The sequence below is a fragment of the Protopterus annectens genome, chromosome 5.part0 (assembly GCF_019279795.1).
Source record: "Protopterus annectens isolate FY-2018-M chromosome 5.part0, PAN1.0, whole genome shotgun sequence".
Classification (NCBI taxonomy): Eukaryota; Metazoa; Chordata; order Ceratodontiformes; family Protopteridae; genus Protopterus; species Protopterus annectens.
This window is the reverse complement of record NC_056735.1, coordinates 816,153,318-816,180,700: the sequence shown is the minus strand read 5'-3', so window position 1 is coordinate 816,180,700 and position 27,383 is coordinate 816,153,318.

Sequence of the window (27,383 nt, the reverse complement as noted above, 5' to 3'; positions counted from 1 at the left end):
TCAGGTAAGAGCCGCCCTCTCCAAAGCAAAAAACACAGCATCAATGAGACCAGACGGTGTCCTTGGCTGCATCCTACATGAACTCCAAAAAGAGCTAAACCCAAACATAAAACTACTGTTCAATCTCAGCCTTACTACAGGATATGTACCCAAAGAGTGGCGTACAGCAACAGTGGTCCCTCTCCACAAAGGTGGTGCCTCAACGGATCCTGGAAACTATCGCCCCATAAACCTGACTAGCTTGGTCTGCAAAGCTATGGAAAGGATCATCATGGACCTCATAAATAAAGATATTGGGGACCTACAGACACTGGATCCTAGCCAGTTCGGCTTTGTTAAGGGCAGATCCTGCCTCTTAAACCTGGTCAATTTCTTTGAAACAGTCACCAAGGCCATTGACGATGGGAAGGTGGTCCACACAGCCTACCTGTACCTCGCAAAAGCCTTCGATACAATACCCCACTCGGGCATTATAGATAAGCTCACCAGCTTAAATATAAACCCCTATAACACTAGATGGGTTGCAAACTGGCTCAAGGACAGAACCCACATGGTTAGAATTGATGGAGCCAAGTCAGACTCCAAACCAGTTACAAGTGGCGTCCCACATGGCACAGTCCTGGGACCTCTCTTGTTCGGTATATATTTCTTGGAGGTACAGGCCAACACGGAAGGACTGTGGCTGACCACCCCTGCAATACCAGGCTACAACTCTTACCACACGTTTCGGCCACCAAACCAGGACCGAAACACTAAAGGTGGAGGAGGGTCAATATTCACCAAGGATATTCACACCACCAGGCTAATTGGCCAACACAATGTGTCTGAATCCCCCACCATACACCAAGATTCTCACTACACCTTTCTAAACATACTGGAAAATATTAAGATAGAACCAAACACCCTAATACTGGGTGATTTTAACTACCCTGCCATTAACTGGGAAAACTACTCATGTCCCAACACCTTTTAGCAACGGGTTCTTGGAATTCATAAATTCCAACGCCCTGGATCAACTAATCCATAGTCCCACCAGGGGCTCCAATATCCTAGACCTGGTCATTACCAACATGGGAAATCAATGCTCCATACCTATGGTCACCCCCTCGTTAGTCAGGTCTGACCATAAGCTAATCACCCTTAACATCCACATCCCACCCCACCCCCAGTAAAGAAACCACCATAAAAACTTCTCCAAAGCCAACTTCATGCTACTCAAGTCAGAAGTGACAAACTTCATGACACCCATGCAGACGGGAACTGAAAGTTCAACTGCTGAATCCTACACTAAGGCACTGTACGAGCACATCCACTCATGCATGAATCGTGCCATCCCAAATAGAACCAAAATGCTCTCATCCAAAAAAGGAAGCCAATCTGGTGGTCCCCTGCCATAAACAAACTTTACAACAAAGGAAGAAACTTTTGCAGAAAAGAGGAAAATCCCAGGATGCAAAAACTCCCTTACTAGCCTCAGTAAGAAACTGAGATGCCTCATAAAATCCTCCAAAGCTAGTTACGAAAATAAAATTGCCAAAGATTCCAAAGACAACCACAAAGCATTCTATAACTATGTCAAGAATCTAAATGGCAATGCTCAGATCTGCTCTGAGCTAAAACAGAATGGCATTAAATATACTGATCCGAAGGATATTGCCAATATCCTGGCAGATCGATTCAGTGCCAACTTCACCCCTCTCACCCCTAAATGGCCCATCTCAATACCAGAAGATTGCCAAATTCCAGTAATAACGGCCACACAGGTACAAAACGCACTCTCTAAAGCCAAGAATACAGCATCCATGGGACCAGATGACATCCTGGCTGTGTACTACATGAACTACAATATGAACTGGCACCTCACGTAAGTGTCATGTTTAATCATAGCCTCACCTCAGGTTTCATGCCCACTGAGTGGCGCAGAGCTACAGTTATCCCAATCACAAGGGGATCCACCTTGGATCCCAGAAACTACCATCCCATCAGTCTGACAAGCCTTATCTGCAAGGCCATGGAGCGTATTATCATGGAACTTATAAACAAAGACATTGTCAACCTTCAAACACTGGACCCCACCCAGTTTGGGTTTGTGAAAGGCCGATCTTGTCTCCTGAACCTGATTGACTTCTTTGAATCAGTCTCCAGAGCCATGGATAAGGGTAAGGTGGTCCACACAGCCTATCTAGACCTTGCCAAGGCCTTTGACACCATCCCCCACTCTGGAATCATAGATAAACTTACTAAGTTGGGCATTAATCCCTATGTCACCCAATGGGTTGCTAAATGGCTTACTGATAGAACCCACACTGTAAAAGTAGCCAACTCCAAATCCAGCTCCAGACCAGTGACAAGTGGAGTACCTCAGGGTTCAGTCCTGGGGCCGCTCTTGTTTGGCATCTACTTCTCTGAAGTACTGGTCAACACTAAGGGACTCTGGCTAACAAAGTTTGCAGATGACTGCAAACTGGGAGCCATTATTGAATCCCCAAATGATGTGGATACTCTACCAAAGGGCCTTACAGAAACAGATGCTTGGTGCCAGAGCCATGGGCTCAAGCTCATTGCCAAGAAATGTATTGTTATCCCCTTTGGGAAAAAACATGTATCCATGAATTACCATATAGGTGGCAGTACACTAAACACAGAAAGTGTGATAAGAGACTTAGGGACACAGGTGGACAGTGGTCTCACCTTCGATAACCACATCGCCACAACAGTCAGGAAATCCTTCTATGTGGCACACCTCATCATGAAGGGCTTTTCATCCAGAAAAAAGGAGGTCATTGTCCCACTGTACTCATCCCTCATTAGACCCATTATAGAATACAACACCCCATTTGGTATGTACCTCTCAAGACATCTGCAACAACTGGAAAGGCCTCAGAAATACCTCACTAAAAGAATCACAGGCCTAAAACATATGCCCTACGCTGACTGCCTTAAAAAACTCCAGTTATACTCTGTCGCATATCGTCTACTCAGAGGCGATCTCTGCTTAACATACAAGGCCATGTCAAACCCAGAGCTGTTGGACATGCTACACTTAAAGAAATCCCAATCCCTCAGAGCTACATGCTCCAGGGATCTAAACCTTGTCATCACAATAAACAAAACATGCTGGAGGTATAGGTTCCTGACCCAGAGACTCCCCAGACTCTGGAATAGATTGCCCATACATGTCAAGCAGAGTGCCTCTTTGGACCTCTTTGAGAGGAACCTTGACGATTGGATGGGAGAAAGGAAATTCACCCCAGGGATCACGTCAGTCGCCCTGCTAGACAGGGGTCCAGGAAAGTAAATAATGTGGGAAGAAATAGCCAGGGAATTGATATGGCTAGGCTTGTATAGGCCCTAGGGCTGATAGCCTAGTAGCAACCTATGAACCTATGACCAAGTTCACAGATGACTGCAAACTGGGCACCATAATCGACTCTCCAGCCGACACAAGCATCCTCCAAAAGGGCCTCATAGAAACAGACAACTGGTGCCACAGCCATGGCCTCAAGCTAAACGCCAAAAAGTGTATAGTCATCCCCTTTGGCAAATCAAAGTGCCCACAAATTACCACATAGGTGGTAATCCATTAAGTACAGAATAAGTAATTAGGGACCTGGGGACCCAAGTTGATAGCAATCTCTCATTTGACAACCACATGGCCAAAGTGGTTAGAAAAACATTTTATATAGCCCACCTAATCATGAAGGGATTCACATCTAGATCAGGGGAGGTCATCGTGCCTCTTTACTCATCCCTCATTAGGCCCATAATTGAGTACAATGCCCCTTTTGGGATGTACCTTACCAGACACTTGCAGCAACTGGAAAGACCCCAAAAGTACCTCACCAAGAGGATCAAAGGGCTCAAACAGATGCCATATGCTGCCCGGTTAAAGAAACTCCAGCTCTACTCAGTGGCATACCGCGTGCTCAGAGGCCATCTGTGCCTGACCTATAAAGCCATGTCCAACCCGGAATTAAGGGACATGCTGCACCTCAGAAAATCCAAATCCCATCAAGCTATCCACTTGAGAGACTTGAACCTCAGCACTGAAATAAATAGGACATGCTGGAGGGACAGATTCATAACCCAGAGGCTCCCTTCACTCTGGAATAAAATCCCAGTCCAGGTTAGGCAGAGTCCCTCATTGACTCTCTTCAAGAGGAATCTTGATGAGTGGATGGGAGATTGTAGGTTTACCCCGGGTATCACTTCTGTGTCACTGTTAGACAGAGGCACAGTATACTAACCTCAAAAAAGGGCATAGCAAAATTAATTTAAAATGGGTGGAGAAAGCCAAACACACTCTGGCTAGGCTTATAAATGCCCTAGGGCAGATAGCCTAGTATGAACCTATGAACTTATGAACCTATGAGGTGTTTGCCTTGTGACCTACAGCAGTACACACATAAATACTACAAGTGTTACTATGCTCAACAATACATCACTACAAGATAACTGTTTCCATTATATGCATTGTGTACACTTTAAATATTACAGAACAGGTACTACATACAGAGACATACTGAGTGTTCTACATACCTTATTAGTAACCCGAGGTGTCGTTTACTGTTATTTCAATCCTTTTCAGTTTGTTTTTCAATCTTCTTTGTAATATTCTGCTGATATATACAGATGGTTTGAATGTGTGACAAGCCATCCTTTTATAGTTAAATATCGGTAACATGTGCTATCCTGACCACAAAATTGGTGTTCCAAAGTAGTTAATTACATGCACATCAGCTGTGCAGCTACTCCATTAGCCAATACCATGGCAACAGTGGTGTATAATTGAGTACTCCACTTGGGCGTTGTCCCTTTGCCTTACTTTTGAGGAAGATGGCCTGGATGTGTTGTTTGTGACGTATTGCAGCAGCTATATGGAGCCAAACAGAGATATATTAGCTTCATGACTCCCGTGGATTGTGTGTAATGGCTAGAAGATGTTGTTCAACATGTGAGTACAGCTGTTATATTTCAGAACATTGCTACTTATGCAGGGTTTGTTTGCACCTTATACTTCTGCAGATGTTTCAGTCTGGCAAGGATGTTTGAGCAGCTCAAGGCTATATGGCTATGCATGAAATGTTAGGTGGTTTACAGTGTGCTCAGCAGACATCTTTGGTTTGGTGTACCTGTGTATCATACTGTGCTGTTAATCAGTAATTGGTAACACTTCCTGGTGTACACACAACCCTCTAAAACGGGATTAGTGCAAACAAACCCTGTAACATCAGCAGCTGTTCCATTGTATAACAGCAACTATTTCACATAGGGCCATGTTAGTGTGTCTCTGACTAGGTATGTTAAGGCTTCTTCAGATGTTGTACAGTGAGTGAATGATCTGTGATGTTATTACAGTTTGTATTGTAAATGGTTTGGGTGTGGGGGAGATGTTGGTGGGTGTATATAGCAGATGCAGGTGTGTAGGAACTGCTTTTATACATAATCGATATGTGTGTGAGGGTTCCTTCCCTATTTGAACACCTATCATTTAGTGGACTAATACTATGTTAATTGCAGGCTGATTCATTAAGGCACTGTTAATTGGTAACTGTATAGCATGCAGGTGATGTTAGTCCTTGAATCCTTTCAGCAATACATCAGAATGTAATAAAGTTTTGCTACATGAAAGCTGTCTGTGTATTTCTGTCATAGGTATTTGCAGTCATTGGAGTTGTGTTGGTGACTGACCCTCTTTGGCTAGGGTTGCCACCTTTTCAAATGGACATAGTGGGACATTTTCGGGACACACATCAGATTTTACAGGCCGACACAAACCCACAGTCAGTAAAAAGGATAGAACTTTCCTTTTATGCCTACATAAAAGCTTATTCTTGTAGCAGTTTAGTTGCTCATCCTGTTTCTTGTAACATATAGGTATGTTAGATACAGAAATAACTATTTTATACAACTATTACATTACATATGGGACATAATTATGTCCTACAATCTCAGGATATTTGCCATTTTTAATATTTTTGGTCAGGACACAACTGCCCAAAGAGGGATTGTCCCTTGCAAAGTGGGACAGTTGGTAACCCTATCTTTGGCTCATGTCCATAGCACATATTTGTAATAGTGCATAGGCATATACTCTCCATATCCTTTGTTCAAAAAGTTTGGTCATGGTGGAATGTGTGATTGCTATGGTCCATGTTATACTCATATATGAACACTTCAACTGCTGTATACGGGATATCTATGGAATCCTGAACACACACATTTCCAACACCCACAGTACCGGGCCCAGACTCCCAAACCCCACATTACTGAACACTCACACTCATGACAGTCAAACTTGTGAAAGTAACACAAACACACACACACAGACACACTGCTACCCACCACATCCAAACAAACCATCCTACATTACATATGAGCAGGTGGGCAAGCCACCCTACACCTCCCATGTAGGTGGCTGCACCCCCACACACCCCCTACTTTAATATTCTACCTCCGAGATCGCACAAACAGACGCACAAAGCAAACCCACACCCACACATTACAGTCCACCAGGAACACACGCCACTCTCAGAACATACACTTACACACACTACAGCCCTCAGAAACACACTTACACACAGTAACCTACCTGAATCGCAACAACAGAAGCACTAACTAAACGTCCCTTAAAATTGGGATTTTAAAACTCGTGCTTCTGGTGTTTCGGTACTGTGGTCTTTCTGTCTTTAAGCCTCGTGATTACGTGCGTCAGTATGTCAAGCATTCGGTATTTGGTAGGTATCCCATTTATATGTACCTGCATGGTTGTGTAGATGTTGTTAACCTATCTATATATCTACATATATATGTATATCCCTATATATCGACATACATCTGTCTCTCTCCCTCTCTCTCTCTCTCTCTCTCTATATATATATATATATATATATATATATATATATATATATATATATATATATATATATATATATATAGATTGGGTATATGGTGGTTTGTCCTCTTTCCACGCATTCCTCCCTTTCACGTTTTAACCTGTCAGAATAAACAACTGCCATTGGTACATCTAAGGTAGCTTAGTGGTAGGTTATTGTGAAGACTGAGTACATGGTTGCGTGTTTTAACCCTGGCAGTAGTCATTTTACCTCTCAGAGCAGGCACTGGTAGTGCAATGGTGATTAACACACATTTCAGTGGTTGTGTGTTCCAAATATTTATTATTCTGTGGAATACTACCTATATATGCAAGCTGTGGTTAAGGTATACTATGTAACATGTAAATCATCTCTGACATTATTGGGATTTGAACCAGGACTTCACAGATATTATGCAAATTCTGTAGCCATTACACTATTGACATTAACGTTTCTTCTGCCTATTTACTATGTCTATGATTCCTATGTGTAAACTTGGCTACACAACAGGCGGAGCCACCCACATCCAGTGAGCTTCTCGAAATACCGACATAACACATGAATTGAGAGACTATACATTAACATCCTAACTACATTTGGCATAGCCCCTCACTGACACACTTCAGGGGACACCTTGATGTGTGACTGGGCAACAGTATATACACCCCTGGGATCATGTGTCCCAGAAACATACAGCCAGGGTGTGGGGGAGCCACTCCAGTTTTATAGCTGCAAGACCTGTTGGGAAAATTGAATGCTGTTGGGTTGTCATGTTAACATGCCCTTTTGAGATCACTATGTGCCCCTATCACCCTACAGCACCCCATTCTTCAACAGCTTCCAGTAACTCTGCCTGGAATCACTTCATTGGCTATGCTTAACAGAGGCTCAGTTACTTCATCAATGGTGCAGGTAAAGCCACCACACTGTAGCTATGCTTCTAAATGCCCTTGGGCAGATAGCCTACTACTTATACAGTGCAGGCCATCTCCAACATCATATGTGATTATACAGAGTTTTATGATCACAATATACAGTGTAAAATCACCATGTAGTCAGACAACAGTTAAGTACAGCAATAGTATACAGACTACTGATACATAATCACTCCAAAATCCTATCTTGGAAGCTAGTGGACTTGTATAGGTTTCAGGCTTTGTATTGCTTACCAGTAGGTTATCTACAGGAAAGATGGGACACAAGCACAGATGGGAAACATGCCTGCAACGATGCCATACCAACTTGCATGTGTCAGCCTAAGGCTTTGGAATGCTGGGCAAGGCTATTGGCGCCCCCATGGTGCCATTTTTAGGCAGGTCTCAGAGGTGAATCTCACCTCCATGGACTGCACAATAACAGAATGAATGAGGGTTAGGCTACTCAACACCAGGGGTAGTACTCACAACATGCACGCACTCACAGCACCCATCAGTATGGACTACATCTACATCTCTTCTGTGACTGGGACCTGTATAAGGCTCCTGTGAGCACACCAGCACTACCAGACTACAACCCATAACACACATTTCAGCCACTGAACATGGACTGGCACAGACATGGAGGGGGTGTATCCATATTCATTGGGGATACCTACACCTCCAAGTTAGGGGGGCACCATGATATCTCTGTGATCATCCATGTGCAGCTAACATCTGGCACAACTGCAATGCAAACTGTGAGCTGCTACAGATAACCCACCATGACCCAGGAGCACCACTACAACTATCTGGAGACAGTGGTAAACATGACAGTCCTACCAGACACCCTGTTATTGGTCAGTGTCAGCTACCCTACACTTAACTGGATAACCTACTCGAGTATTCACTTCCAGGCCCAGCACTTCCTGGGATTTATCACCTCATATGGCCTGTACCAGTTGGTAGATGGACTAATGAGAGGTGAAAACATACTAGAAGTGGTAATTACTGACATGTCCAACAGGTGCACTACAGCAGAGGTAAAATGGTCATGGTTTAGATCTGACCATGAACTATTCACTAATGATTTCCACTCCCAACCATCTCCCCCACCCAAGGAACACACAGTGAATACCTTTCCTGCAGCTAAATTTACAGTACTAATGACAGAGGTGGGAGGGTTCACAGCCACCACGCTCAGGGATGACATGGCTCAAGATACAGACAGAATTACAAATGCACTCTATCAGCACCTACAAAGATGTATGGGTCATGCCATCAATGGTAAACCAGGACTCGCTACTCCTACACAAGGACACCAGTCTGCTGAATCCCTGCATTATACAGGCTATACAACAGAAGTAGGACAGTAGTCCAGAACAACAGCAAATCCCAAGACATGCAGATGTCCATGACCAGTATTAGCAAGATACTTATGTTACTCATGTAATCATCTAAGGCTGACATCCACAGGTAAATAGACATGGATTCAGAATATGACCACAAAGGATTCTTTGGCTATGTCAAGGATGTAAGCAGTAACACACAGATTTGCACTGTGTTGGTGCAATATTGCTCTGAATATACTAAGCCTACTGATATCACCAACACACTTGATGATATATTTGGAGCAAGCTTCACTCCCTACAGGGCCCACAAGAATACCCAAAATGTACAGTATCCCAGACATCTGAGACATACAGGTGATAATGGCCCTTTCAAATGGCACAACAGAGCATCAATGGAGGCAGATGGTGTCCCAGACTGCATCCTGCAGACACTACAAGACAAAGTGACCCCCCCCGCCTAATATAGCAATTCAACATCAGCCTCTACACAGGCTACATGGCTATTCACTGGTGGATGGCAACAGCTATTCCACTCCACCAAGATGGTGACACAACTGACCATAGTAACTACCACCCCATAAGCCTGAGTAGCCTGATCTGCACAGCTATGGAGCGCATCCTCATGGCACTCATTAACATAGACAATGGTAACCTCCAAACACTTGACCCAACCCAGGTCAGCTTGATTGAATGCAGATCATGCCTACTGAACCTGTTTGCCATTTTACAGTCACCTAGACTTAAGCTGTGGGGTGTGGTAGTTCACACATACTACCTGGAACTCACCAAGGGTTTTGACACCATTCCCCACTCAAGTATTATTTCCACACTCACAAGCCAGTACATACACCCATACATCACAGGTTGGTTCACCAACAGGCTTACACACAGAACCCACATGGTAAGCCTAGCCAGCCTCCAGGTCCAACTCTTGACCAGTCACAACTGTTGTCCCACAGGACTCAGTCCTGGGACCCCTACTGTTTGCCATATACTTCTAAGAGGTACAGGCTAACACAGGTGGACTACAGCAGGCTGTGTTTGGTGATTACTGTGGGCCTCACACAGGGTGTCAGAGTGATGGCCTCCAGCTAAAGGCCACATGCTGCGTGGTCATTCCATTTTGGGAAACTACACACACATATTAACACATGTGTGGCAGACACTATAATTCAGACGATGTAATGGGTATGTGGGGACTACATTACATAGTGATCTCTCCTTTGACAATCATATCTGTGAAGTAGTTAGCACATCCGTCTATGTAGGCCATCTGATTACTTAAGGGTTCGCATTTAAACAGACTTAGGTTATTGTGCCCCTTTACTCATCACTCAGCAATCCCATCATTAAGTATGAAGACCCATTTTGGATGTACCTCAGAGGACACATCCGACAGCTGGAAGGGCCACAGACATACCTCGCAAAGATGGATAATGCCCTCAGACATGTATCTTATGCTGCCAGATTGCATAAACTCTTGCATTACTCACTGGCATCTCATTTACTCAGAGATGATATTTGCTGGCCAACAAAGTCATGTCCAAGTCAGGCTTAATGGATATACTCCACCTATGGAAATCCATGTCACAGTGAGCCACACACTGTAATGAGCTACACCTTGCCACAACCAGAACTGGAAGATTCTGGAGTGACAGATTCCTGTCATGGGTACTCCCCATGAATTGGAACTGCATCCCTGATTACATTATATGGAGCCCTCACTAACACTCCAGGGAATACTTGCAGAGTGGGTGGGGAACAGTGTATACACCCCAGTGATCCCGCAATTGGCTCTGCTCCAGAGAGGGACAGTTAGTTAATCAATGGGGTGGCAACAGCAGACACATTTTGGTTAAGCTTATGAATGGCCTCAAGCAGTTTGGCATGTACCTACCTATATACCTATGAACCAATACATACAGTACCAACACATGCTGATAGCTTAATTTACTGCTGAGGTATTGACTTACCTTGTGCCAATGGCAGTTGTGTGTACAATAGTTGAGGGCTGCCTATGTAGGATGCACACAGTAGACCACCTATACATGACATTTTACAGGTGGACATGTGTGTGTGCCATCCATGTTTGCATGTGTGCAGGTGGAGAAGGGTGTCAGTCCATAGGTGCCTACACTTTCAATGTGTGTGCTATAGATTCCCTCTTTGCTAAGCCATGGGCATACTGGGCATGCCTCCATCTGCCTACTGGGGCTGGCACAGGGTGTTCGTGGTCTGAGTCCCTCTGTGCCTGTGGGGCCCTTGGCAATGGTGCTGAGCTGTGAGGGCCTTCACCATTCTGTCCTTGCTGCAGCTGTTTCCACAGGATTAGATTGTGTAGCATGGCACATACTATGAAGATGTGGGCACATATGCCTGGAGAGTACTGCAAGGCTCAACCAGATATGTCCAAGTAATGGAACCATGATTTCACCATCCCAAACACATGCTCTATGATGATTCTAGTTTCTGTGTGTGCCTCATTATGGTGTTCTTGCATGGGTGTGTGTGCATTTCTGATGGGAGTCATCATCCACGGTTCCAGTGCATAACCAGCATCCCCTACCAGGTGGCCATACAGGATGTCCCCCCTGGCAAATACCTGATACAGCTGTGAGGCATGCCAGATGTGGGAGTTGTGATAGCTTTCAGGGCTGCCAGCACACACATCCATGATAATGCCCTGGGCATTGCACACGACCTGTCAGTTGATGGAGGGGTATCCCTTGCGGTTTATGTAGCGTCTACCCTGCTCACTGGGTGGTGTCTTGATGTGTATGTGCATGCAGTCTATTACACCCAGTACCTCTGGGTAGTCTGCCACATGGTGGAAGAGACGCATATTGCTGGCCAATTCATCCTGCGTTCTGGGGAAGTATATGTGCTCATTGGCATGTGGTAAAATGGCATCCAGGAACTGGTGGTGTACCCTGGATACTGATGCCTGTGAGATTCCCATGATATCCCCAGTTTGACTTTGAAAGGTACCTGTGGCTAGTATTCTCAAGCTTACACATACCTTCGTGTCCACTGGGATGGGTTCCCCTCTATTATTTCTGGCTCTGAGGCATGGCCGGCACAGCTCAACAAGTTGCTGTATGGTGTCCCTGTCCACCCTGTAACACTCTACTATCTCCAGATCATGTAGCCCCTAACAGGTTACCCTGGGTCTGAACACTCGTCTCCTCCTCCGGTGCCTGAGATGGTTGTCAGCATCATGCTCCACACCACCATCAGTCTCCAACACATGCTGGTGAATCAAAGCTGTGGCAGCCCCTAACATGTACATATTAAAAGTTCCCCGTCTGTATACACCAATGGTGTAGAGTGTCTGGGAATACACAAGTGTGTGTGAGGTGCTTTTACACTTTATACTATTGTGCAATTGATGGTGCTGGTGTAATTGAGTGCATATGTGCAATTACAACTGCAGGGTATCTTAATTATGGGTTTTACAGCAGGTACTGCTGTTGTGGGACCTTTGGTGTTGAATTACACTTGGCTGCCGTGATTCATCTATTGCCCTTTACTTCACTTTTCCACCTGATTCCCCTCCCATTGTCAGGCATGCATCCAGCTGCCGGCTTTCTTGTTTTGCAGTTTCCCAATCCAGGATTGTGTAGCGAAATGTGTTATGTAGCTGATCTACTGCAAGTTTGCTTTGTTCTGCTGTGACAGTTCTCTTTTCTTTGCAGTACTGCACCTCCCTTTTCCTGTTCTGCAGGTAGCTGCTAGCAGCTTTGTTAGCTGTTGTCAATTGCCCACTGTGAGTTCCTAGGTGTTAATTACTCATTTGTACTCCAATTACCATGCTGCAGCATTTCCTTATTGTCTTCCTGTATCCTTCCTGTTTCAGCTGTGGTGCACGCCGCACACAGCCGTTTACTGGGTTTAGAGACCATTTTCATCCACATTCACATGCACTTTTGGTTACCTTGTGTGCTCTCAGCTAGGCAAAGCTATGGCTACTTCCACACCTCTATCCTGAGGCTTTGCTTAGCAACAGGCAACCCAGATTAGCAATGCTCCAATGTGCTTACAGCTAAGGTAGTGCACCCTTTTATAAGAAAGGAGCTTGAAAATACTTTTTAAAGAAAATGTGATAATGTAGGTGTGTATAAGTATTGGATGGAAGTGTTTTGTTAGTTACCCCTTGAAGGCTTTGTATAGCCGAGGCGCTAGAGAAGAGTATCTACAGAGAATAAACTGCTTTGGTGAACTGGCTGTTGTCTTATTTGGATTGAGCTGTGAGGTCTGTTCAAGCTGAATAGCTTTTGTTGTGAGAATTACAAATGCACTCTATAAGCACCTACAAAGATGTATGGGTCATGCCATCAATGGTAAACCAGGATTTGCTACTCCTACACAAGGACACCAGTCTGCTGAATCCCTGCATTATACAGGCTATACAACAGAAGCAGGACAGTAGTCCAGAACAACAGCAAATCCCAAGACATGCAGATGTCCATGACCAGTATTAGCAAGATACTTATGTTACTCATGTAATCATCTAAGGCTGACATCCACAAGTAAATAGACATGGATTCGGAATATGACCACAAAGGATTCTTTGGCTATGTCAAGGATGTAAGCAGTAACACACAGATTTGCACTGTGCTGGTGCAATATTGCTCTGAATATACTAAGCCTACTGATATCACCAACACACTTGATGATATATTTGGAGCAAGCTTCACCCCCTACAGGGCTCACAACAATACCCAAAATGTACAGTATCCCAGACATCTGAGACATACAGGTGATATTGGCCCTTTCAAATGGCACGACAGAGCATCAATGGAGGCAGATGGTGTCCCAGACTGCATCCTGCAGACACTACAAGACAAAGTGACCCCCCCCCGCCTAATATAGCAATTCAACATCAGCCTCTACACAGGCTACATGGCCATTCACTGGTGGATGGCAACAGCTATTCCACTCCACCAAGGTGGTGACACAACTGACCATAGCAACTACCACCCCATAAGCCTGAGTAGCCTGATCTGCACAGCTATGGAGGCATCCTCATGGCACTCATTAACATAGACAATGGTAACCTCCAAACACTTGACCCAACCCAGGTTAGCTTGATTGAATGCAGATCATGCCTACTGAACCTGTTTGCCATTTTACAGTCACCTAGACTTAAGCTGTGGGGTGTGGTAGTTCACACATACTACCTGGAACTCACCAAGGGTTTTGACACCATTCCCCACTCAAGTATTATTTCTACACTCACAAGCCAGTACATACACCCATACATCACAGGTTGGTTTGCCATCAGGCTTACACACAGAACCCACATGGTAAGCCTAGCAACCTCCAGGTCCAACTCTTGACCAGTCACAGCTCTTGTCCCACAGGACTCAGTCCTGTGACCCCTACTGTTTGCCATATACTTCTAAGAGGTACGAGCTAACACAGGTGGACTACAGCAGGCTGTGTTTGGTGATTACTGTGGGTCTCACACAGGGTGTCAGAGTGATGGCCTCCAGCTAAAGGCCACATGCTGCGTGGTCATTCCATTTTGGAAAACTACACACACATATTAACACGTGTGGCAGACACTATAATTCAGAAGATGTAATGGGTATGTGGGGACTACATTACATAGTGATCTCTCCTTTGACAATCATATCTGTGAAGTAGTTAGCACATCCGTCTATGTAGGCCATCTGATTACTTAAGGGTTTGCATTTAAACAGACTTAGGTTATTGTGCCCCTTTACTCATCACTCAGCAATCCCATCATTAAGTATGATGACCCATTTTGAATGTACCTCAGAGGACACATCCGACAGCTGGAAGGGCCACAGACATACCTAGCAAAGATGGATAATGCCCTCAGACATGTATCCTATGCTGCCAGACTGCATAAACTCTTGCATTATACACTGGCATCTCATTTACTCAGAGATGATATTTGCTGGCCAACAAAGTCATGTCCAAGTCAGGCTTAATGGATATGCTCCACCTATGGAAATCCATGTCACAGTGAGCCACACACTATAATGAGCTACACCTTGCCACAACCAGAATTGGAAGATTCTGGAGTGACAGATTCCTGTCATGGGTACTCCCCATGAATTGGAACTGCATCCCTGATTACATTATACGGAGCCCTCACTAACACTTCAGGGAATGCTTGCAGAGTGGGTGGGGAACAGTGTATACACCCCAGTGATCCAGCAATTGGCTCTGCTCCAGAGAGGGACAGTTAGTTAATCAATGGGGTGGCAACAGCAGACACATTTTGGTTAGGCTTATGAACGGCCTCGAGCAGTTAGGCATGTACCTACCTATATACCTATGAACCAATGTATACAGTATCAACACATGCTGATAGCTTAATTTACTGCTGAGGTATTGACTTACCTTGTGCCAATGGCAGTTGTGTGTACAATAGTTGAGGGCTGCCTATGTAGGATGCACACAGTAGACCACCTATACATGACATTTTACAGGTGGACATGTGTGTGTGCCATCCATGTTTGCATGTGTGCAGGTGGAGAAGGGTGTCAGTCCGTAGGTGCCTACACTATCAGTGTGTGTGCTATACATTCCCTCTTTGCCAAGCCATGGGCATACTGGGCATGCCTCCATCTGCCTACTGGGGCTGGCACAGGGTGTTCATGGTCTGAGTCCCTCTGTGCCTGTGGGGCCCTTGGCAATGGTGCTGGGCTGTGAGGGCCTTCACCATTCTGTCCTTGCTGCAGCTGTTTCTGCAGGATTATATTGTGTAGCATGGCACATACTATGAAGATGTAGGCACACATGCCTGGAGAGTACTGCAAGGCTCCACCAGATATGTCCAAGTAATGGAACCATGATTTCACCATCCCAAACACATGCTCTATGATGATTCTAGTTTCTGCGTGTGCCTCATTATGGTGTTCTTGCATGGGTGTGTGTGCATTTCTGATGGGAGTCATCATCCACGGTTCCAGTGTATAACCAGCATCCCCTACCAGGTGGCCATACGGGATGTCCCCCCTGGAAAATACCTGATACAGCTGTGAGGCATGCCAGATGTGGGAGTTGTGATAGCTTCCAGGGCTGCCAGCACACACATACATGATAATGCCCTGGGCATTGCACACAACCTGGCAGTTGATGGAGGGGTATCCCTTGCTGTTTATGTAGTGTCTACCCTGCTCACTGGGTGGTGTCTTGACGTGTATGTGCGTGCAGTCTATTGCACCCAGTACCTCTGGGTAGTCTGCCACACGGTGGAAGAGACGCATATTGCTGGCCAATTCATCCTGCATTCTGGGGAAGTATATGTGCTCATTGGCATGTGGTAAAATGGCATCCAGGAACTGGTGGTGTACCCTGGATGCTGATGCCTGTGAGATTCCCATGATATCTCCAGTTTGACTTTGAAAGGTACCTGTGGCTAGTATTCTCAAGCTGACACATACCTTCTTGTCCACTGGGATGGGTTCCCCTCTATTATTTCTGGCTCTGAGGCGTGGCCGGCACAGCTCAACAAGTTGCTGTATGGTGTCCCTGTCCACCCTGTAACGCTCTACTATCTCCAGATCATGTAGCCCCTAACAGGTTACCCTGGGTCTAAACACTCTTCTCTTCCTCCGGTGCCTGAGATGGTTGTCAGCATCATGCTCCACACCACCGTCAGTCTCCAACACATGCTGGTGAATCAAAGCTGTGGCAGCTCCTAACATGTACATATTAAAAGTTCCCCGTCTGTATACACCAATGGTGTAGAGTGTCTGGGAATACACAAGTGTGTGTGAGGTGCTTTTACACTTTATACTATTGTGCAATTGATGGTGCTGGTGTAATTGAGTGCATATGTGCAATTACAACTGCAGGGTATCTTCATTATGGGTTTTACAGCAGGTACTGCTATTGTGGGACCTTTGGTGTTGAATTACGCTTGGCTGCCGTGATTCATCTATTGCTCTTTACTTCACTTTTCCACCTGATTCCCCTCCCATTGTCAGGCATGCATCCAGCTGCCGGCTTCCTTGTTTTGCAGTTTCCCAATCCAGGATTGTGTAGCAAAATGTGTTATGTAGCTGATCTACTGCAAGTTTGCTTTGTTCTGCTGTGACAGTTCTCTTTTCTTTGCAGTACTGCACCTCCCCTTTCCTGTTCTGCAGGTAGCTGCTAGCAGCTTTGTTAGCTGTTGTCAATTGCCCACTGTGAGTTCCTAGGTGTTAATTACTCATTTGTACTCCAATTACCATGCTGCAGCATTTCCTTATTGTCTTCCTGTATCCTTCCTGTTTCAGCTGTGGTGCACTCCGCACACAGCCGTTTACTGGGTTTAGAGACCATTTTCATCCACATTCACATGCACTTTTGGTTACCTTATGTGCTCTCAGCTAGGCAAAGCTATGGCTACTTCCACACCCCTATCCTGAGGCTTTGCTTAGCAACAGGCAACCCAGATTAGCAATGCTCCAATGTGCTTACAGCTAAGGTAGCGCACCCTTCTCTTGATATCATCTTTATCTCCAGGCCGCACCTCTGTGTTGTACTGTTACGCTGTGAGGTACATCCTTACGCCGGCGGGGATTTTGTGATTCAGTATTACTTGTCTCATTTGCATGGCATTGACTACTAATTCCTAGTTACTGTGCAGAACAATGTCACAGACCCTTAGCAACCCTTGCGTCATGGTTGTGGTGTAGCATGTATGCCATTGACTATTATGGGGATTTCATGAAATGTGTTACATTGCAGTTTTATTACATATAAATATTTTTTCATTGTGATCCCATTTGCGCACCGATGCACTGTGCTTTTACTTTGCTTTAGTGTGGTCATGACATTAAATGTTCTTTTTTATGTGTTGTGCATGTTTTTTTATGCCAGTGGCTGTATATTTAGCCAGTGGCATATGTTAACAGCATAATACCTGAGTTTGGTCTGCTGTCATGGCTCCGATTTTATGTTTGAAAAAATGTAAATCTTTTTTTGGTTTACATTTCTGCATGCTTACACTACGCCTGCACCACTTCATGAATCGCTATATACCTTCATTTGCATGCTACACTGCTGCGCATGGGGTAATTAGCATACATGCGCCGGGAGCTGTGCAGCTGTGGTGTACACTGGTAGTGTACGTGGAAACAGCTCATACCTGAATCGCTCGGTGGCCATATTTGGCATTAGATCGCTGACACTACGCCTGCGCCTGGTGCAAGCTTCATGAATCCTGGGGTAAGACTATCAGATGAACACAAAAAAATAATAGATAAAGCCATAACTATGACAGAAATTAAAGTGCAAATCAAGAAACTAAAATTAATCAAAGCCCCAGGTAATAATACTATGACACCAGAGGTGTTTAAATTACTATCTAATTTAAATCTATTACTAAGTGTGTTCACATCAGTTAAAGAAGGAAATAAATGCCCTCCTTCTTGTAAATACACTCAAGTATCACCAATTTTGAAACAAGATAAAAAAACCTGATGAGTGCACCTCATATAGACCCATAAGTTTATTAAATATAGATTATAAAATATTTATGACAGTTCATACAAACAGAATAATTCAAATATTTTCATTATTGATAAAGAATGATCAAACAGAATTCATTAAAAACAGAAATACATATGACAATATAAAGAGAATTTTGATCCCTTACTAATTTCATAAGCAAAACAAAAAATAAAACAAATGTAATTTGCTTATATATTAACAGTGCATTTGATTCCATGAATTGGGATTACCTTTGGCTTGCACTGGTGAAGTATGGATTTTTGAAAAATTTTACCTCACTAATAAGGTCTCTTTATAATAAATCTTTGGCGTACATAAAATAGGATTCTGTTTTTTTGGAGCCTATTGCCATTATAAAAGGTACAGAATAGGGTTGTCCACTTTCTCCTTTGTTATTCGCATTAGTAATAGAACCATTAGCAAATTTCATATGTGAAAACCCAAACATTCGAGGAATTCAGCTAGATAATGACCTTGAGTTAAAGATTCAACTATTTGCAGACAACCAAAAAAAAGCAGCAGTACAAAATATAGGTATCGGAGCGAAACACAGCTGGTGTAGTCCAAACACATCCAAGGACAACAATTCAATCCAATATAAATCTTTTATTGTAACAATCAGACAAATCCAGTAAGTGCTTTCACCCAACAGGGCTTCATCACACCATAAAACATTGCTGATAAAACTCATTATATACTAAAAAAGGGTACCAAAATCTAAATTCCAATACTTTCTTAAATTGACAACCCTTTAATCATGTAAAACACATTTCTCAAAATGCATAAATACCCAGTAACATCTATTCTCGCAAAACATACAAAACTATATAGCTATATATATAGTTTATATAAACTGTACATTCTAATGTAAGCTTCAATGCAAAATGTGAATATAAAAAATACATATAATAATAAACACTAAATATAAAAAATAAAAAATACATAAACATTCCTATACACTCATAAAAATCACATAATTCATGCTTCTATTATATATAACTCCTAACAATGTGGACATCCTACAAAAGGGCCTCATTGAGACAGATGCCTGGTGTCAAAGCCACGGTCTCAAGCTCAATGCCAAAAAATGCATTGTCATCCCCTTTGGTAAAAACTCTGTAACCATGAACTATCACATAGGCGGTAGTCTACTTAACATCAAAAATGTGATAAGAGACCTTGGGACACAGGTGGACAGTAGTCTCTACTTTGATAATCACATCACCACAGTGGTCAGGAAATCCTTCTACATGGCACACCTCATCACAAAAGGTTTCTCATCCAGAAAAAAAGAGGTCACTGTTCCCCTTTACTTATCGCTCATTAGATCCTTTATAGAGGACAATGCCCCTTTTGGAATGTACCTCACAAGACATCTGCAGAAGCGGGAAAGGACACAGAAGTACCTCACAAAGAGGATTACTGGTGTCAAACAGATGCCCTAAACTGACTGTCTTAAAAAACTCCAGCTTTACTCCATAGCATATCGCCTACTCTGAGGTGATCTCTAACTAACATATAAAGCTATGTCAAAGCCAGAGCTGTTGGACATGCTACACCTAAAGAAATCCCAATCCCTCTGAGCTACATGCTGTAGGGACCTAAACCTTGTCACCACAATAAACAGAACATGCTGGAGGGATAGATTCCTATCCCAGAGGCTTCCCGTACTCTGGAACAGACTACCTATCTATGTCAGACAGAGCTCCTCATTAGCACTCTTCAATAAAAATCTTGATAATCAGATGGGTAATAGGAAATTCACCCAGGGGATCACTTCTGTAGTTCTGCTTGACAGGGGCACAGGAAAATAATTTTCTTGGGTGGCGAAAGCCAGCTTACCTTTTTGGCTAGGCTTGTATAGGCCCTAGGGCCAATAGCCTAGTACCTACCTATGAACCTATATGTATATAAAACGTATATACCATATTAATGTTAACCAGCTAATGGATGACTATTATGATCTAAGCCCTCTAGATTTTAAAAAAAGGTTTCAGGGGTACGTTGTCATTGAGACCTGGATAAAGGTCTGCCCTGAACCTAATTATCCATTTAACCTCTTGTGTTAAGGGAAACAAAGCAGTTCCTTTTTGATCTTTATAAGTATATGTAGGGAGTACCAGTTGACTTGAGTTATTTTATGGTAACAGTGGATGTCCAATCCCTTTTTACAGTTATCCCTAATGGTGAAGGTGTTCAAAGGGTTCATGAATACCTTAGGTGTCACTCTGAATTGAGTGTTAATGCCATAGATCTTATAGTTTCGTTTTTAGAGGTAGTGTTAGAGAACAACATTTTAAGTTTTGATTCTCAGTGTTATTTGCAAAGGGATGGCATTGCTATGGGCACTTCTTGTGCCAATAGCTATGCCAGCCTTTATATGGTCACCTGGGAGGAGGATTGTTTGTTTAAATTGTTTGATTTCCATCATAAGGTATCCTTTTATAGACACTTTGTGGATGACCTTTTTTTCATCTGGACAGGGGCCACAGGTGAACTTGTTAAATTTTTTGATAAAGTGAATGATCTTTCCAGTGTTTTGAAGTTCACGTATGAGTTCTCAGATGTGTGGATTTCATTAGTGGATGTGTATGTAGAGAGAATGATGAATGGGATGCTGAACACTGGAGTGTTTAGGAAATCGTGCCATCACAATGATTTATTGCATAGATATAGCATGCACCCGGGATATGTATTTATAAATGTGGTTAGAGGGCAAGCCATGAGGACTTCTCATTATAATCCCTCCCTTAGAGAAGTTATGTGAGTGATTTAAGTCCAGGGCCTACAAGAATGAGGAGACTGAGATGGGAAGTGCTGGGATTTCCCTCTTAAGAAGAGATGTGGCTATCTCCTAATTTTCAGATTTAAAGGAAACGGTCATGAACCAGGTAGAATTAGGGAGTCCAGCAGTTGCAGTGGAGCATAGTAGTGTTAGAATCCTCCCTTTTTATACCAAGTATATGGGCACTGTTAAAGATGTGATCAGATCACATTGGGAGGTGTTGACTGTGGACCCTGCAGTTGGAGAGGTAGTAGGGGATACGCCAAGTTTTCTGTATAAGAATAGGTCTAACCTGAAGAAGTCGTTATGCTAGCCTAAGAATGGTAGGAAGGAGAATGCTCATAGTGTTTTGGTATGTTTCCATGTACATTTTGTAATTTCTGCCATTTGATAGATTCTGGTGGTAACTTTGTGCACCCCTTGAATGGCATCAATTATGAATTTCGTGTCACTGCCAACGGCCATTCTGAACATGTGGTTTACCTTGATACTTGTGTGGCATGTGATGGGTTTTATGTGGATAGATAGATAAGAAACTTAGAGATAGGGTACGTGAGCATATGTATAAAATTAAGGTTAAGTCCACAGTCAATGCACTATCCAAACATGTGTTAGAGAAAGGGGATATACACATGTTCACGTTTAGAGTTATCGAAGTCCTATCCACGAGTTTCAGGGGTGGTGACATTAGGGTTCGTACTGAGACACAAGAGGCTAAATGGATAATTAGGTTCAGGGCAGACCTTTATCCAGATCTCAATGACAAGGTACCCCTGAAACCTTTTTTAAAACCTAGAGGGCTTAGATAATAATAGTCATCCATTAGCTGGTTAACATTAATATGGTATATATATATATATATATATATATATAAAATAGAAGCATGAATTATGTGATTTGTATGAGTGTGTAGATATGTTTATGTATTTTTTATTTTTTATATTTAGTGTTTATTATTATATGTATTTTTTATATTCATATTTTGCATCGAAGCTTATATTAGAATGTACAGTTTACATGAATTATATATAGCCATATAGTTTTGTATGTTTTGAAAGAATAGATGTTACTGGGTATTTATGCATTTTGAGAAATGTGTTTTACATGATTAAAGGGTATTGGAATTTAGATTTTGGTGCCCTTTTTTAGTATGTAATGAGTTTTTATCAGCAATGTTTTATGGTGTGATGAAGCTCTGTTGGGTGAAAGCGCTTACCGGATTTGTTTGATTGTTACAATAAAAGATTTATATTGGATTGAATTGTTGTCCTTGGATGTGTTTGGACTACACTTGCTGTGTTTCGCTCCGATACCTATATTTTTTTACTGCTTCTTGTTTTTGAACTGTGTGGGGTGTACGGAGCGTTCGCTATTTGTGAGTTTCTACTTATTGGTTTGGTATTTGCAGACAACATTTTATTGATTTTAAAAGAAAATAATAACACATTAAAAGAACTAGGGAAAGCAACAAAACAGTTTAAGAAGATTTCTTGACTATCATTTAATGAAAATAAAACCAATATGTTACTAATAAATATGAACAAAGAAGCATTAAATAAAAAATATTATAAATATCTATCTAGAAATAATACAAATACTTACAAAAATGGAATAAGCTAGTTTTTACCATGAAGGAAATAATATATATAATTAAAATTATTATATTCCTGAAAATTCTGTATTTTATACAAGCTTGCTCACTAGCTCCACTTAAATCATATTTAAAACAATTTGAAGGGTTAATAAAGAAATTCTTATGGTACCCTAAAAAACTTAACCATAAGACATCATTTTGGCAAATGGGAAGAAGGTGGAATAGGCTTACCAGATTTAGAAGGATATATATACAACCATCAGCTTTAAAACAGTTTCTCTATGGTTAAACAAAGAATATACTTCCAAATGGAAACTAGTACATGAAGTAATCTGGTTAAAAACTACTCATGCTACAATAAATAAACATATGGGAATAGTACCGAATAGCTTACTTTGGTTATTGACAACAGAGAAACACAAAAATATGAATTCTAAATGCATTATCAATACCCTAAAGTCTTTTATGCACTTTGTAATCAAAAATCTGGATATAAAAGTTTGGTCTTTTTTCATGTGCACAATAGCATATGCACAAATAATATTATAACTCAGGACTCAGTAGCAGTTAAACACTTAGTAAGAATAAACAAAAAACTGCTGAGGATAGGCTCCAGAGTCCAAAACAGGCAAAAAATACCAACAAAACGTTGCTGTATCAATTTGTACACCTGAAGAAGCATTTTGTGAAAGCGCTAGTGTGCTGTAATAAAGTAGTACTGCTCAGCAAAGTTTTTTTGGTATTTTTTGCCTGTTTTGGACTCTGGAGCCTATCCTCAGCAGTTTTTTGTGTATCCTGTTCGTTATCATTTTTTATAGCTGCAGAGGTTTCTGGTGCTTGGCTATCTGTTTCCTTTTACTTAGTAAAAATAGTTTAATATACTGGCATCAGTTGATAAACACTAATAAAGTACTAATGGCAGAGCAAATTATTAGTGAGTACAACTTTCAAAATAACATGTGGTTAACAGTGCAGGGATTAAGACAAACAGTTTTAAACCAACAGGCTATAATGCAGAAGTCTGTCAGGGAAAGGGTTCCTACGTTCATAAAGCAGTCAATAATGCTGATGGAATTTCCCACAAATGGGAAAGGAATTTATCAATATTGTACACATTAGTTAAAGAAAGAGGAGTTCATAATAAAGAAAATATCTGGAAATACTATGAAACAGTTAATTGTAAAATGCCAGATCATAAAGATAAAAAACTAATTCTTACATCTCCAAAACTAACATCATTATCACTATACTGGCAACTTTTCACATGGCAATTTATACATATAACATACTTAACACCATACAAATTAGAACTAATATACAATAAAAAAATAGATGTTGGGAGGTGTAAATCACAATCAATAAACAATTGGCAACACATGTTCTATGAATGCCATTTACTTAAACAATGTTGGGAAAGTATTAACTATTTGTTACAGGCACTATTCACTGATAATTTCCAAATTACAAAATCTCTAGTTTTGTTGAATACACATGTGCTGTCCTGTGTTCCAAGGCAAAAATATGTAATTTTGTGGAATCTCCTTGCTATTGCAAGGAAAAATATTACATAGAACTGGAAAGCTATAACTCCTCCCAATTTTAAACATTTCAAGAACATGGTTTTATCAGTCTTGCAGTTGGAATTGAAAACAATCAAGGAAAGAACAGAACAACCTACTTCCTTAAGCATTGCCTGGCAGAAAGTAAATCAAGTGCTGGAAACAGAAGATTGTAATAAATTATAATCTTATTCAAAGATACATTTAAGAAAACTAAGTAAATAGTTGGTTTTGTAATGTTGTTTTTGGAATTGTTTCTCCATTTTAAGCTTTGACTATGTAAATATTTCTTTGATATACATACTGTGTATACTGTATGTTTATGTTTCTGAAAATCAATAAACATTTATTCAGTAAAAAACAATGGGCCAGATTCAGGAAGGCTTACACGGAGTTCAAGAGTAGTGTAAGCCTCCGTGTAAGCCTCCCGATTCAGGAACAGCCCAAATCTCCGTGTAAGAGACAGCTAACACGTCTCTTACACGGACTGGGTGTGGAAATGCTCAATACCTCATTTGCAGCTCAAAGATATGCAAATGAGGTATTTAAGCGATCCATGAAGCAGAAACCAGTCCGTGTAATGGACGTGTTAGCTGCAGAAATGTACTCAGCTGACAACTGAGTACATTTCTGCAAAATTAAAAACGGAGCTATGTCAGCTCCAAATAAAGGGTGCATATGTTTCATTAAGCATGCCAATGGCCAAATATGTGGCCATTGGCATGAAAAAGCTTTGCAAAAATATGTTATATAACTTTTTTTTTCACAGGATTTTGAGGTTTAACTGCAGCGCACACCCGCGCAAACGGGGTACGCTACCTAAAACTGAAAACCGAAGCTTATAAACCCACAATTGTGGGACTTATGTATTACATGGAATGTCAATGGAGGGACTTGCAGACCAAAAACAATATGGCCTCCGTTTAGTGGTTGTCAAGGGGGGGAAGCTCCGTGTATGACATGTAACTAAGCATTACTAGGCAATCCTATGTAAATGAGGGTTACAATACTGAATCACACTGCCACATAGGTAATGAGCACTTTCTAAGTAGTGTAAGAGTTAGGGAAGGGGAGGAACAGAGTAAGAGGTAGGTGACATCAAGGGGGGGGAGGATAGAAACAAATGTACCAGATTGGAGGGCAATGTAAGGTGACAGATGACAGACAGACATCAGGGAGGGAGGTGTGTCCCAACAGAACACTAGGAAAGTCAAGAAATTGAAGGTTTACGCTATCCATACACTCCAAGTTTCTTGATATACGTGCATGCGCGCGTGTGCACGCGTGTAAGGCAGGTTCAACATGTGGGAGCGTGTTGCAAACCATTGTAAACGGTTTGCGCAGGCGTGCACGTGTTTAAGGCAGTGTGCACGCGTTTTAACATGAATCAGCCTAGTTCACACCATGTAAGGATGTGTGCGCGCGTTTAAGTGACTGTGAGCGTGCTTAAGCTGGTGTGCACATTGCTCCCCCTGAGGAAACAGAGAGGAAACAGGAAACAACCAAAATACAGGGAAACTGTCAGAGGATACTGCTGGAGTTAATTGGTGGAAACAATTAGAAGCAGGCAATTACACAGGCAGACTAGAAGCCCAACCCAGCACTTAAAACACTGCAAACAGCAGTGCAGGGTGTTTCTCACAAGAGATACTGCAAGAAAGTAAGCTATCAGAATTGAAAACTGAAAAAGCTGAACTCAGAGCAGAAATGCTAGGGGCTGCCATAGCTGTTATAATCAGGCAAAGGCGAATTGCTGAGGGTGGTGACAATGCAGATGCTGTCAGACAACCCAGAGTGAGGAGAAGGAGAAGAGTATACAGGCCCAGGGTCACCTACCATGGGTTACATGAGCTGGAGATAGTAGAGCACTACAGAGTGGACAGAGACCTTCTGCAGCAGATTGTTGAGCTGTGCAGGCCACATCTCACACACAGAACCAACAGAGGGGAACCCATCCCAGTGGAAACCAAGGTATGTGTTGGCCTAAAAATACTAGCAACAGGTACCTTCCAGAGACCAACTGGTGATATGATGGGGATATCACAGGCATCAGCCTCCAGGGTACTGCACCAGTTCCTGGATGCCATGTCAGCACATGTCAGTGATCATATATATGTCCCTAATGACCGTGAGGTTGTGGCCAGCAATATGCGTCTCTTTCAGCAAATAGCGGGATACCCTGAGGTTCTGGGTGCAATAGACTGCACGCACGTACGCATCAAAGCACCAGCTGGTGAGCGGGGTAGAGCCTACATTAATCGCAAGGGATACCCCTCCATCAACTGCCAGGTCATGTGTGATGCCCAGGGCATAATAATGAATGTGCGTGCTGGCTGCCACGGGAGCTACCACGATTCCCACATCTGGCATCTGACGCAGCTGTACCAATCATTTGCCAGTGGGGACTTCCCACACGGACACCTAGTGGGGGATGCAGGTTATGCACTTGAGCCGTGGCTGATGACACCCATCAGAAATGCACACACACCTGAACAGGAACGCCATAATGAGGCACACGCACAAACACGTAATGTCATAGAGCGTGTGTTTGGGCTGCTCAAGTCACAGTTCCAGTGTCTGGACACATCTGGTGGAGCCTTGCAGTACACACCAACTACATATACCCAAATGGTCATGATATGTGCTATGCTACATAATATGATCCTGCGGAAACAGCTGCAGCAGGACCAGCACAGGGCTGGGCCTAACATCCCCCCACCATTGCCAACACTGGGACTGATACCCGCTCTGACTCACTCATATAGTAACAGGGATGCCTAACATGACACAACCTGCTTCCAAACATTTACAGGGAGTGTAGTATGTG